Below are 14,736 nucleotides of genomic sequence, written 5' to 3' on the forward strand. Positions count from 1 at the left end.
CTTATGTTTGGAAAATCTGACATGGGATTTGCAAAGTCCCTGTCCTGTCTCCTCACCCTACGGGCTGCACAGAAGTTCAGAGCCTGGAAATTCCTGTTAGACCTGTGAAACTCCACACTCTGGAGATAACTGGGAAACAACATTTTTGTCATGTAGAAAATTCTTCATTTCCAAAAAGCTTTCATCCCCAACTGGAAGGCTTCCTAGATACCACAGACTCCACCATGCTCCACAACAGCCTAATGAAGCAGTGTATGGGAAAACAAGGGAACTGGGCACAGGGACAGGCTGATAACTGAAGCAAAAGTGCCACAGGCACAACATATCTTCCGATGAACTAGCATTTTCCAATGACAATACCAGAAACCTTCTGACCAGCTGTTCTGAAAACTGAGGAACCACAGCTTCTGTCAAACAGCACCACAGTGCCACTCCTCATCAATGGGTAGCACACCAGGAAAACAAGGAGGCTGTTTGAAGGACTCTTGGTGGGGACAAAGGGAGGCTTGTGAACTTACCCAGAAATGTCAGGCAGCCATGCAGGAAGATAAATCTGACAAGGACGTTCGGGGTAGAATAATGCTCAAAACAGTTTCCAGTCTGGTTTTGTCTGGTTGCTGCTGAACAGCACAGGGGCTGAGCAGTTCAGTGGTATAAAACAATGTATATACTGCTCACATTATTTATCCTGATCAAGACTTAAAAGCATGATGGCAGGCTGACCTGCTACAGACCATCCCCTTATCAGGGTGCCCATAGAGAGCAGAACAGGACATTGATGGTGGCTTGGCTGCCTGACTGCCAAGGGCACTGCCAACGGTGCTGACCAATGTTGCTTCCCTCTTCTTGCACTCTTCCTGTCCATGGGTAACTTTAGTCCAGTTTTTAACTATGTGAGGCTGGCACCTCATTGCTGTTCTCAATTTGTACAGCACTTAGCAAAGGACCAGGTCCACCACTCTGCACTGCCAGTAGCATCAGCATCAGGAAGAAACATTTTTTAAAAGTCAAAACTGAGGTCAACCACATGCAATGAACTCATCAGTTTAATCCCATGGAATGGAGGGAAGGTAAAGCCTTTTCAAGTGATGAAAGACACATTCATATCTAGGCTGGAGTTTACAGCCATCAAGGAGCTAATCACACAACTGACACAAATCCTAGTCTAGACAAAGCTTTGTACACTGAAAGGGGTAAAAATACAGTGCAATGGCATGGAAGACAGCTTCACATCCTTGTATAATGAAGGCTGACATAATTTCAGCTAAGGCTAGAGAAGATTTTTAGCACCAGAGACTCATGCTGACTTACACTGCTTTAACATTTTACTGTGCCTTCTCAGTGCACAGTCTGAGTGCAAAGCCCCTTAGATATAGATCTACCAAACCCATACCAGTTATTTACAAAGGTCATTTTGCATATTTGGGTGCCCAAAGATGCCAGCATTTGTTACTTACTGCACAACAGTGAGAACAAAGTAGCCCACAACCCTATTGTCTTTCAAAATCCCATGTACCAGATCAGCTCATCCCCTGATCCTTATTCCCTCCAACCATTTTAACCAATTTGCATATCCAGTGATACCTCAGGTGGGAAATAAGAGGAATGGTGTTGCAGTAGGTGAAAGAGGGAAAGCAGGAGATTAAGTAACAGGAAAAGAACAACCAGACACTCAAGGTACCACATGCCTCACACAGCTACTGCCAAGAAGCCAGAGACTCTGAAATCTTCAGCCAGGGTTAAGCGAGAATCCCAAAAAATCGCTTTGAAAAGCACACACATCTATACAAAATACTAGTTTTTTTCAAATCATTGCTCACTGAAGGGTAAGGACGTGCAGCAATAACTTGTTCTCAGTAATAACCATGATTAAAGAAATCTACAGACACCAGGGCCTAATGCAGCAAGGCAGCATAAATGCAAACTGCTGAGAAGCAAGAAATGCAGAGATAAGGGCTGCTTTGTGAGGACCTGGATACCTTAAATCCACCCTGCTCAATGCAAGGCAGGAATAAATCTAAACTTCTATTGGTGTTATACAGGTTGCCTATCAATTACTTCTGGCCTTCAGGACAGACTATCTCTACCTCAGTAAGAGAGGAGAATGGAGTAGGAGGCAGCGTGGCTGCACCGCAGTGAGTCCAGCTGAGCTCCCCAGCTGTATTCACCAGCTGAGAAAATAATGAGTGAAGGCTGGTGAGGAGCAACAAAGGAGTGTGTATCTTCCAAAAATAAAACATATTGTGTTTCAGTGGGGAGTTACGCTCTGAGGGCTTTCATCTGTCAGATGCCATGAGTTTTCTTCTTGCCTCCCTGTCTTTCCTACTCCCTAGCAAGTGTATTACTCTACTGCAGCTTCTGCTGCCATAGAACCAGGCTTGCTGTTACAAGAATCTTGGCAGATCTTCAGATACAAGGAAAACACCCTTTCTGACAGGCAAAAGCCCCTGCAGCATCGTGAGATCAAGTACAACAAGGTCCAGATAAAATCTCAGGTTTATAAATACCAATTTTGGGCAAAGTATCCAATATACAACACTAACTTTCCCAGCTCAGGATATGCCAGGGCAGCATTGCTCTGAAGCACAACTATATTATTATTTGCTATAATCCCAGATGAGATGTTGGTGTACTAAAATAAAAATGTCTTTGAACATTTTAATTTGTTTCTCTAGATTCATTTTCAGTACTGATTCAACACTGATACTGGTATCACTGTGATAAAAGAAGGCAAGTTTCATTATTCTAACAGGACAAATACAATTCAAGGTTTTTGGCTGTGGGAAATGTTTTCTATGCACTTTGGAGTATGGAGACTCAAAATAGCAAGAACACACCTGGACTTGCATTCAGTGAGAAAGTACCTACTGGGCTTCTGCTATCTGTGCTGAGTAGCTCTTGAAATGAAAACAAACCAACCACAAATCCTACTAATGGGAAGGCTGTCACTTCTGGATTCAACCACAGAAATGAAATATAATAGGAGAAAAGAAATATTGGCTTTATTCCCAGACACAAAAAGCAAATCATCTGCAGAGAGAATGACGTTTCTGTCCCCTCCTTCATCCCAAATCAGATATTAGATCTATGGAAGTGAGTATAGAGAAAGTGTCCTACCTTTTGCCAATCCAATTTAGAAAAGAAAGGAAAGAAAGTGGGAAAGAAGGAGAGGAGACAAGAAGAGAGGAGGAGAGGAGAGGAGAGGAGAGGAGAGGAGAGGAGAGGAGAGGAGAGGAGAGGAGAGGAGAGGAGAGGAGAGGAGAGGAGAGGAGATGGAAGGGAAGGCAAAGGCAAAGGCAATGGCAATGCCCAACAACAAAACAAAATCAAACCAAACCAAAAATACACACAACCCCCCCCCCAAAAAAAAAAAAAAAAAAAATCACACCAAAAAAGAAAACCCCAAACAAACAATAGAATGGCTGTATCTGCTTTGGAAACTACAAATATCTATTAGATACATGATAAAATAATCTACAGAATTTAACAGCTTCCTGGCAATCTCAGCAATACCAGGAATCTCCATGCAGCTGTAAATTTCCACAGGTTCCTTATTCAGCTTCCTGACCTGGTTTCTCAAGCTGAACACCTAAAAAATATGAAGACTCCTTAAGTCTGGAGTCCTTAAGTCTAAGCTCAGCCCTGGGCTCACTGGCTCCTTGGGAAGCACAGTCCCCCCACTCCATCCTCTTCATTGTCCCAGCTCACAGCAGCCAAAGCAAGGCAAAGATTTGCCCCCTCAGATGTGTGGCCACAGACTTTTACAGGAGCAGAACACATTAAATGGCAAACAAACTAGTAATAATGTCCATCACAAATACCACATAATTGGGCTTTTTTTAGCTTTGTTTTTGTATCCCCTACTCCCAGCCTTGAGCCCATGTTCTGTGAAGCCTAGGGAGAATCAAACATCTGAACAACAGATATTTGCAAGTGTTCATTCCTATTTAGACACCAAAATAAATGACCTTGAATAAAGTAGAGACTTTCTGAAATACACACTTCTAATCCAGGTACTAAAATGTGATGTGGGACTTTCCTAAAAGCTTGGATATTAAGTGGCAGTGGAAGCAGTGGAAAAGTTGAGCTTTCACACATTTGTTACCTCTGTGGTCAGAATAGAATAGTTGTGTACTCAGCTCTCACAGCCTTCTGAAGAATATATTCCAGTCCTCCAGAGCTCTGGTATCTGGCAAATTTTCAAAATTGCATACTTGCTGACTATCCTAGTGTGCTCCAGGATAATACTGAATTATGAACCCAGCCCTTTGCACAAAGCGTTCCCGTATTCTTTTCAAAAGCCTTCCCTCCTCCACCTAGAAAGTTAAAGCAGCGATTCAAGCCCTGCTGTGGAAAGAGCAAGTACGTGTTTTAGCTAAGAGGAGTGCAAAGCAGGGAGAGCAGAGGTTTACAGAGAAAGAAGGGACAAGCCAGCAGCCCTGATGAGAAGTTAGAGCAGGGAGAGCGCTGAGGCCACGTGGAAAAAAGCTGTGCCTCATCCTTTCTGTGTAAAGAATTGAGAGCAAAAGGCTCAGGAAACGACAGTGCTCAGGTCAGAGAAGCATGAGTCTGGAGGAAGCAAAAGGACTGGAGGTAAGCAAGTATGCTGCCTCTGACAAGCTGAGTGATACTTGCTATGCCCTAAATGGCAATCTCAAACCATTAGCAGCTTGGGATGAATAGGGGAAAGGTTTTTTTAAATCTCAAATATACCTAGTAGCCACCTGCTAGCTGGGCTGGCCCATTCTTCTCTGGCACATCTGCATAGGGGGCAATTCGAAGGATGCAACCAGTGCAATGAGGAATAAAAGGTTTTCCTAAGGAAATGATTCAACTGGAAGGGAGAGAGGGGCAGCCCTCCACAAGCCCCCCCTCCCCAGCCCTCACAGGCACAAGGAAGCAAGGCACCACACAGAGCCAGCCTCAGATGCCTGCTGCCAGCATGTGACAGAGTGGTGTCTTGCACAGCATCAGGCCATTCATGCAGGATAAAAGGTGCCATTCTGCAGGGTAAACACACAGGTGATCTCTTCGGTACAAGGTTGAGCCACAGTAATTCCACTGTTACTGCTCATGCCAGACTTGGCAGATCAGAAACCAACTTCTGTTCCTCCTGTGTAGCACCTTTTAGAAAGGTAATTAAGAACAAAACAAAACAAACCCACCAAACTAATCAAAACAACAACAAAAAAACCCAACAAACCCCCCCCCCCTTCTCTGATTATTTGCTGTGACTTGCTTTGGAACAAAAATACTTGACAAAATCTTCATGCTTAGGAATTTAAGTACTTAATTCCAAGTTTAGAAACTTAAATACAGATATCCACACTCCTGACTCACTGCCGAGCATTTATAAAACACCCTTATTTTAATGGGAACAAAGCACTGAGAACATCTGAGAACTACAGCTTAAGTCAATACTAGTCTCTGAGACTGAACAAAACCAGCTCTTTCTTGCTTTATATATAACTGACTGGTTAGCAATTCTAGCCAAACATTTTCCCAAGTTTCCACAGTGAGTCATACCAAACATTGGTTAGCTTCATGGCAAGAAGGTTCAAGTAACAGAAGGTAAAAATAAAATAATAAAAAAAAATAATGCAAATTGCAGTATTTATGTAAGATCTGTAACCACACTTCATATTAACTGGACATGGCAGCTTTTATACCACATTACAGAGCAAACCTAGACAAGCAGAACCGAGGTTCGTGTCATGTATAATTGTGGTCAAGTTCAGATACATGATAGGTTATCAGCCATTTCTAGAAACATGCTAACTTACTATAAATCAAAATCTAATATCAATGCAGCTAACAAGGAACCATATGAAACACAGGTACAAGTAAGATCGTGGTCTTTTACTAGGAAGGCAATTTTTACTTGGCATTTCTTACAGTTTTGGGGCCATAAGTAGACTAGAATCACTTGCCAACTTTGAGACACACCTCATGGTCTGCCTCTGTTTGAAGACAGGTTGTTAAAGCTAAAAGCTCTACTCTTTCACCAGAGACACTCCAAAAGGTTGACTGCTTCTGGGGTTTTTTCTAGCTAAATATTATCCAGGTTTGGATCTACTTTATTTCAATCCCCTATACTCCATATTGTCTGGAAACACTGCCCCTCTTTCCTCCAGAAGGAGGCTTTCTTAAGCAGCTGTAATCTTTTGGGAAAATACAAATACTTTGTCTAGTCTTCCAGGTATTTCAGAAGATTTCTCAAGAGCACACAGTTCCCCCCTAGCTTAATTAAGTTGATTATTAGCATTTTTCCTCTTCAGTTTGGAGTCAGAATCAGTTGCCCTATAAAGAGGTTTCTCCAGAATTAGGTCTTCTGTACCTGATTCAGCTTTAGAACACTCAATGTGAAACTCCTAAAAGAGGTTACAACTTTTTTGGAAATATTCACTGCTTAGTCTAAGAACCAGCCTCCCTCACAATGATTTGGAGATGAACTGATTTCTTCCTTCACACCTCCATGCCACAAGATTCATTCTAAAGAGCCCCACGAGTGCTTTAAAGCCTGAAATGCTTGGTCAACTGTCATCCTGACCTAAGGTCTCCTGCTAAACAGGAGAAAAAAACTGGTAGTGCTTACTATCCCAAAGGGGTCAACCAAAACTATGGATTCAACACATCTTTTGAGAAGTAATATCTGATATTATGGCTATGTACAGTAGAATATAATTTAAAATTTAGTAGTGACCTGAATAAGATAACATCTTAAATCACAACAAAAGAATTTGAATCATGTCAGTCCAAAAAGAATAAAAAAAATACGAGATGCTTATTCACCATGCCTTACACTTCTCAAGTAGAGATTTATTTTAAAATATATTACATAAACAAGACTTAAAATTTAGGGAATCTAACTCTTCCCCCTTGAGAAGTATGCAGAATATCCAAAACTGCACATACCAAGCTCCATTTCTAAGGAGGCTTTCAGTCCTTATTTCATGGCTTGATAGGTATGGCACTGATGATTTTCAGTTATGCTGTATCTTGATTTTTTGTTTTATCCATCAGTTTAATCTGAGGTTTCATCAAAGGAGGTTGTGGCACTGGCTAAGAGAACCTACAGTTTTTAGTGGCCAGCAAAGTTAGGTCCATCTATAGGATGATCAAGCAATTACAAGACTCACGGTTTTGCTTCACTATAAAAAAGTTTCACAGGTTATGTCAACATTAGTAGAGGAACAGAAAGATTTTCAGTCTAATGTAACACAAGCTGAAGTTGAGATGGGAAGAAAGACAATGCCATGGTTTTAAAAATATACCTTACTCTTGGATAACCTAGCCTTTGAGTGATACCACAGGGCATGTGCTGGCCCACATTTCTTCAGGAGGGTTTAATGAGTCATAGTTTAATTAATGATGAGCTGGGAAACAGTTGGAGAAATGTATGCCCATCATTTCAAAGCAGTTTGATTCATAGGAAGAAATGCAGGAGCCGAGTTGTAAGATATAAAGACTGGCATTTCTTTGTTTTACCTGACATGTCCTGTATTTGATGACAGGATGTTCCCTAATGGTATCACATGAAAAAGGGAAAATGTGTTCACCAACCTGTTCATACTGAAAATCTTGCCTTGATTCTGGATTTAATGTAAATACAGCCCTGTTTGGGCACTCACTGAAGGAAGACCAGGCAATCAGCTCCAATTTGGCATGACCTCCTGCTTCTAAATTGAATCACAACAACCAGAGCCTCCCCAGCTTGCTTTTTGACTCTCTCTCTTACCTACACTAAAGAGCAAGCCCCAGTATATGATATAGAAATTTCACATTACTTTTTAAACCCTAACATGCTTTTCAAGAAATAAGGAAGTTGCTGTTTCCATTTTACAATGCCTGAAAAGCACGGGCAGATTGTAGCAGCCTTATTTCTCACACTTCTTCTTGAAGATACAGATTTGTTTGCCTCAAGCAAATCTTGATGTTCCATGCTTCTCTGTTTCCATCTCTGAAATAAATAAATGTCCAAGTAAGCACAGGCACCAAAACAATCCAAGCAGATAAATTTAAATTCCCAAGAACAAATCTATCACCTGTATAGTCTCCTGAAACAGCTTCCCAGCCCTCCTGTGACACCAGCCAGGGTGACATAAATGTTGTAGTTTGAAGCAGCAGTTCTCAGCTGAGGACCTTGAACAAAGTTCCAGGTCTACAGAAAAGATTTTGTGAAGTAAAAAAAGAGATGCTGATAGAAAGGGGAAGTGATTCTTCATAGGCTTTCCAAGGTATGAAGCAATCTGCAGCATGATCAGTAGGAAATGACCACAGACCTCATAATGACGCTTAAGAGTCTGTAACCAGAAATATCTGAGAAACCTTATTCTTGCTCATCTGATCATCTCACAGCAACTATTAAAGCAAATAATTTCACTAGAGTGGAAAAAAAAAATAAAAGTCCATTTTGATAGACAGTTTCATAACACTTTTTTTAAGAGACCTCAAATGGCTTCTTCAGAGCTGACAGGTTCAGGGGAGCAATATTCAGCACTCCTGCAACTCCTCCCATTCAACACTCTCCTCTTCAGTTCTCAAGACAGAGTTAGAAGAAACTGAAGGGAGAAAAGGAAAAGAACCAAGAGAATATGAGCAGAATTTGAGAACTGAATTGGAGTGGGGAGAGGAGGATAAGGAATAAGAGAGAGAAAATAAATTATTAGAATAAAATATTAATCTCAATCCTAGAAACAGCTTTTTTTTAATCCACATGCACAAAGATATTCATAGTTGTTTTAATTGCCAAAGAGCTGCTTGTACTCTTAAAATAAAATCCATGTGTTTGCAAAATGAAGAAGTTGAGATCAGTACTGGAAAACAGAGTCAGCCTTATCTAGCCCATCATTAATTAAACCTGTGCTGCAGTATCTATTTAGATCACCTCCCTTTGATTGCTATTTCAGAATTAAAAGAGAAGGTTTAAATTCACCTGCAAGTGCTGTACAGAAATAACAAGCCCCCTTCAGAGAGGGTGCTTAGGTAGGAGGTTACTCTGCAACAGCTGATCTAAAATAGCCACTTGGAAATTAAGTCATGCTAATTTTCAGTGATGGAGCCTTTTTGTGCACCACAACAGTTCTTAATACTAAACCTTTACTGCTAAAAATGAAAGGCACCTTGTGATTTATTTTTCTTTCTTGTACTCCTTTGTTGTTGTTTTGGAGATATATATATATTGTTCTTGGCACTTGCATAAAGAAAGCTTATTTTCTTTCTGAAAAAAACAGTGGGAAGAATCTCCTGACATGTCTTTATTTACTGAAAAATTGGGGGAAAATATCCTCACTGTCTTCATTGTTAAACATTACTTTTCCTGCTTTCTTAAATCTAATGAAAGTTAAAACCAAAGTATTTTGAAGTTTAGACACAAAACTCCAATGTTTCTAGTCAGGTATGAAAAATATTTATACTTATACATACAGAGTATTTATAAACATAGTTAACTGAGGTTCTGCCAGAGCATTCAGACTACTTTGCATCAGAAATTTAAATTGAAAAAATTCATAAGGTATCCATGAATCTCAGATTAAAAATAATGTCTTGACAATTTTCCCATGAGCCACCCAGCATGGCCAAGAAGAAAAGGCCAAGTACCTCCCCAACCTGTGCTGCGTGGCTCTCCATGAGTCAGATCAGATGTGACAGGGACATCAAGACTGCCAGGGGAATTTGGGGAAAAAGCCTGGAAATCCACCTCCAGCTGCCCCAGCAGAACATTCTGGCAGCCCTCCCATGGTGTGAGTGTGGGGGAAACCCAGACGAATTTATACTGCTAGGTGTGAGGTGCCAAAACCCAGGAAAGGGGCAGAAGGGAAGAATGGAGAGAAAGGAGGAAGCAGAGGGAGAACAGGGATCAATGGACCCCACAGCAATGCTGGGAGCCTTAGGTGACAAAATGGGAATGAAGAACTTCCTCCACAGTGCCAGTGCTGCCTCCAAATCCACATTCCCTGAATTTTCTCCTCTTGACTTGGTCAAGCATATAGATGTAGCCAACATGTGCAAGCAACAAGCCAAGCAGATGCACTGAGCATATTGATTACCATGAGGAGACCCATGAAAGATTACGGATCTCCCCATGGGAACAGAACGAAGAACAGAAATATTTTCAGAATTGGGACCATAGCTAGTAATCATGTTTAAGATGCATTTGGACAATGCCTTTAAAACCTTTAACTTTTGGTCAGTCCTGAAGTGGTCAGGCAGTTGGACTAAACGTTTGTTGTAGGTTCCTTCCAGCTGAAATATTCTATTCTGATATATTCTGATCACTCTATTTTGAAAGGGGAAAAAAATAAATAAAATAAAGCCTCCAGAAAGACTATTAAATACAGGGAACTGTTAGTTCTTCGTAAAGCACTAGTTCAAGCAGTCCTGCCACTGGGGCTGCTGCAGAGCACTGTGTAAACCACTCCTTAATCCATTCTGCTAACAGTCTGTTTGAGATAAACCCTAGTATCTGATACACAGAATAGTATTCACATTTTTACTGAAATAATATTAAAAGTATACAGGCAGTTCCTCATCACTCCAGCAGTGTAAACGTGCTAGAGAATAGCCCTGGGGCAGCAGCACTTGGAAGAAATCCCAGATGTTTTCAAAGCTGCATGGATATGACTTATTTCTTCCACTGAACATACAGAGGAAAACCAAGGACATTTTAGCATGAAGTACAGAATAAAAGTAGGTATCACTAGTTTATGTCAGCCATTTGCACCAGAGGAAGTTTTTCTGTTTAGAGCAATAATTAAATTTATTCTAAACAGCACAGTGTCTGATTTCCAGTCAAGGGGTGTGATTTAGTCAGTGACCTTTGGTGGACATTGGCACCTGCCCAGCAGCACAATGAGAAAACACACTGTGACCTCTGTTTTCTTGGCCATGAGACACAGTCCACAAGCCATTCCACTCTTCCAATGCTGTTTTCTCTCTCGTGCACTGCAAAGCCAGGATTTTTTCCCAGTTTGTTCCACAAAAGTCCTAGATTACCTTTCAGTGACCTGACTTTCCACCTGACACCTAGAAGGGTTCACCCTAGGTTACCACACAGGCTACAGGGCTCTATTATAGCAAGGGAGATGTAGCACATTGTGGGTCCCTGTGCTTAGGAACCCACCTAACTCCATGCACCTTGATAGCAGCCACAGCCTGTGGCCCCATTTCTGTCCCCTAGTCTTAAAATAACCAAGAGGTCTGACACAGACATCAGAATAGCAGTAGTTAGATGAATCACACTTAGAGCTATGTACATGTAACAGTCATGATTTCCAAAAAGGTATTTTGCAACCTTTCCTAGTCACTGGGTTTGTCACTACCAACAGCTTGCTGTTTACTACAGCTTTGGGCTCCCTTCCTACAGACAGAGACTCTTTGCATATGGAAAGCCAGACACACGTATCATGTATCATGCAGCATGAGGGTCTTAAGCAGCAATTTCACTTGAAAAGGAGTTGAACTTGAAAAGGCTACTGTTGTCAAATGGCTTCTATGAAAAAACAAGGGGCATTAAGACTATTTTTCATACTCCATGACAATGTTTTGTTTTATCAAAATTATCATAAAGCTATGACATTTCCCACACCTTTCCTTCCTGAAATGCCCTAGTTTCATTCTTGGTTGTAGTAAGAGAGAATCCAAATGATTTGGAACTGATCCTGACTAAAATTTTAAATTTAAACAACTAAGAACAAAATATTTTTGCTTTTATCCCATGCATTTTGTCTCTGAGTTTGAAAACAATAGCAGATTATGAAACAATTTTGTCAGAGTTCTGAAGTTCGCGTTGAGTTTTTCCAGTTGCTGTCCTGACATTATCACTGTTAATGCACCCTACAGAAAGGTCTTATGCCAAACATTTGCAAGGATGTGTCTCAATCTCTTCTAATCTTCAAATCTCAGTTTAAAAAAGTTAATTAAAAATATAAAAAATAAAGAAGTCTGGCTTCAGGTCTCTAGTTCCAGTTGCATTTCCAGTTAAAGAGGAAGACCTAATTTCTAGTGAAATCCCACAGGGCTTCATGGGTGCTTCAAAGCCTTTTGCTCATGGCAGAAAGCAGACAGACTCCCAGGATGCAGGGATTTACTCACAGCATGAGGTCTTCCAGAATGTATCTGTTATGGATACCAAACACTTCTCCTCCAGCAGTGGAAAAAGGCCAGTGCCTTCAACATAGTGTTATCAGCGTGACTGATCCTATGAGTCATTTTTGCAATGGCATGAAAATCTTGAATCTCCACCTCCAAGACCAGCCTCTCCCTCCCAGCCCCAGATGCAAAAGGAAGCAGGAACCCCTTACATATGCCGTGGCTCTCTCCTGTATATCGTGCCATTCAAAATCACTGCTGCATTTGAAAGAACCCAAGCAAGTACCTGTGAAACTTGCTTGAAAAGGTTAGGCCAGATGAAGTAAGGCACAGATCCTGAGGTTTCCCAGATGAAGTCAGGGATGGATTTTTGAGAGGTAAGAGCAAATAGGAAGCAACAGGCCCTCCTAGACTGGTGTCTTCTGGGTCAACCTAAACTCTCAGCTGAGTGGCTGTACAGCTCCCTCCTCCACTGAACAGCCACATCCAGATAAGCACATAGTGTATCAGAGTCAGCACTTAGAAAACAAAATACTCACTGAATCTAAAAAGCAAGCAAAATAAGCACACACACACCTTTTTTTTTCTTTTTTCTTTTGGGGCTGGCGTGCACAGTCAGGGATGCTACTTCTCTACAAAGAGGAAAATTGCTATTGTCTTTCTCCTCTAATCTGCACTTCTCCAGAAACTCTGTTAATCCCTGGCCTTCACTGTGGAAAGCTTTGTACTTTATCTCTTTGTGGTTTGAATAATTTCTGCCTGGCTATTTAAGGGAGCTGGAAGAAAAATTTTACAAGACCTGAAATTGTTTACGCTAAGAAGGTTAAAGGCATCCAGCTAGTTGACACTAGTCCTTCTGCATATTCGTAAAGTCAAACAGGTCAAGGAGGCTGTGAACCTCAGTGCTTTTGCAGTACTTACCAGTTGATCTCCTTCAATGCAGTTAGGAGAGCAACCCTTTCTGGTGAGCAGAAAAGACTTCACCTCTTCACTACTGACTCGAACAAGACAGTTTCTCATTAAAACAGGATTAAATTCACTTTATCTGTATATGAAAACTAAGTGTCATGTGCAGATGGTTAGAAAAGTAATTTAAACTCAGATTTCTTACTATCAGCCATATCCTAAGTTTGCTCTTTTCTGTTGCAGTAGGGCAAAATAACACTTCAACCATCCAGTATAATTTTAAGTGCAGATAATGAATATTTAATGCAAAATATTTTGGCCTATTATCCCATGTAAATACAAGGTTTTAAAATAATAAATCATTCTGAAGTACTTCTACAAGTGTAATGAACTTCCATTAGTGATTTCTATTCCACTGAAACTCAGTAGATCACTATCTCATCCCAATAGTCAGAGAAGTTCAGATATGTTCAGAAAGATGCATCTACCAGAACATCAGACTATCAGAGACTGAAATATTAATGTGCTCTCTGGACCCTTCATAGGGAATGAGAAAAGCTACATAAACACAAATCCTAACTATTTTTATTCCATATGATTGAAAACATAAAAAATACACAGACGAGTGACACTTCTTTGTAAACTAATGGGGATGAATGGGGAGAGCTTAATTTTGAGTATGTAAAAATTCACAGGAGGTTTTTGATCCAACAGGTTCGTTTCTTGCATCTTATCAAAACACATGAATTTTAACAGGAGTTGTTCTAACACACTGTCAGCATGAAAAAGCTTAATAATGCCAGGGTGGGAGAAGAAGTACCCAAAGTTTTTCTTTTATCCTTAGCTTCAGAAAGTTAAGGAAAGCTATATTACTGGTATTAACAAACAGGCATAAATTCTTAATGGCAGTTACACAAAAATCCCCAAAACCCAGGCAGAAAATCCGTCCCAGCTCAAGAGTGAGGCATAGCACTTTCACTTGCTCGGTTTGCAGATACCACAAGAGTTCAGTTTTCACTACAGCCTTGCTTGATCTATATTGCTGTGACCAGCCTCCATCCCTATGGTTCCCTTCACTGACTTATAAAACAAACCAAAATGCTCGAGGCGGAGTTTGTTTCAAGCTAAGCACAGTTCACCCTCCTCTCTGGACTCAAGCTAATCTACTAACAGCCCAGTTAGAGAACCCAAACCAGCAGCAGCAGCAAATTCCCAGTGGCACCATTTAACACACTGCAGCTCCCCACTCTTCTGCTTCTGCCACTCTGACCATCAGGCCACTTCAATGCTGAGCTACAGCCCAGGCACAAACAGCAGCACAGAAGCCAGCCAAGATTCCCAGACCCTCCTTTTCCTCTTCTATCCGTGGTACAGCAGCAGAGGCCTCTCAGGCCGGGTACAGTTGTGCACTCACAGCCATGTTTCATTTTTTTTTTCTAGCTCTTTATTTTCTGCCTGCCTTTTTAATGTTTTGCAACCTGCTCTGGGATACAGCTGTCTGACCCAACATCTCCTCCACTGTAGTGGCTGTGGAATGTGCTCTATCTTATCATTTATTTTGGCAACAGTAACTCAAACATGTTTTTATTTACATTTCAGTAAATCTTTTCTGTTCCTTCTGTTCTGCTCTGGGGGGGAGGGGAGGGGGGAGAGTTGACTCTCGATAACCACTCAATTTCTAGTCACAGATGAATTAAGGTCCTAGCTCCCAGTTTTCATTCCGGAGCAACAGACTCAGAA

Source organism: Apus apus, chromosome 1, assembly GCF_020740795.1.
Source record: "Apus apus isolate bApuApu2 chromosome 1, bApuApu2.pri.cur, whole genome shotgun sequence".
In the NCBI taxonomy this organism is placed as follows: Eukaryota; Metazoa; Chordata; class Aves; order Apodiformes; family Apodidae; genus Apus; species Apus apus.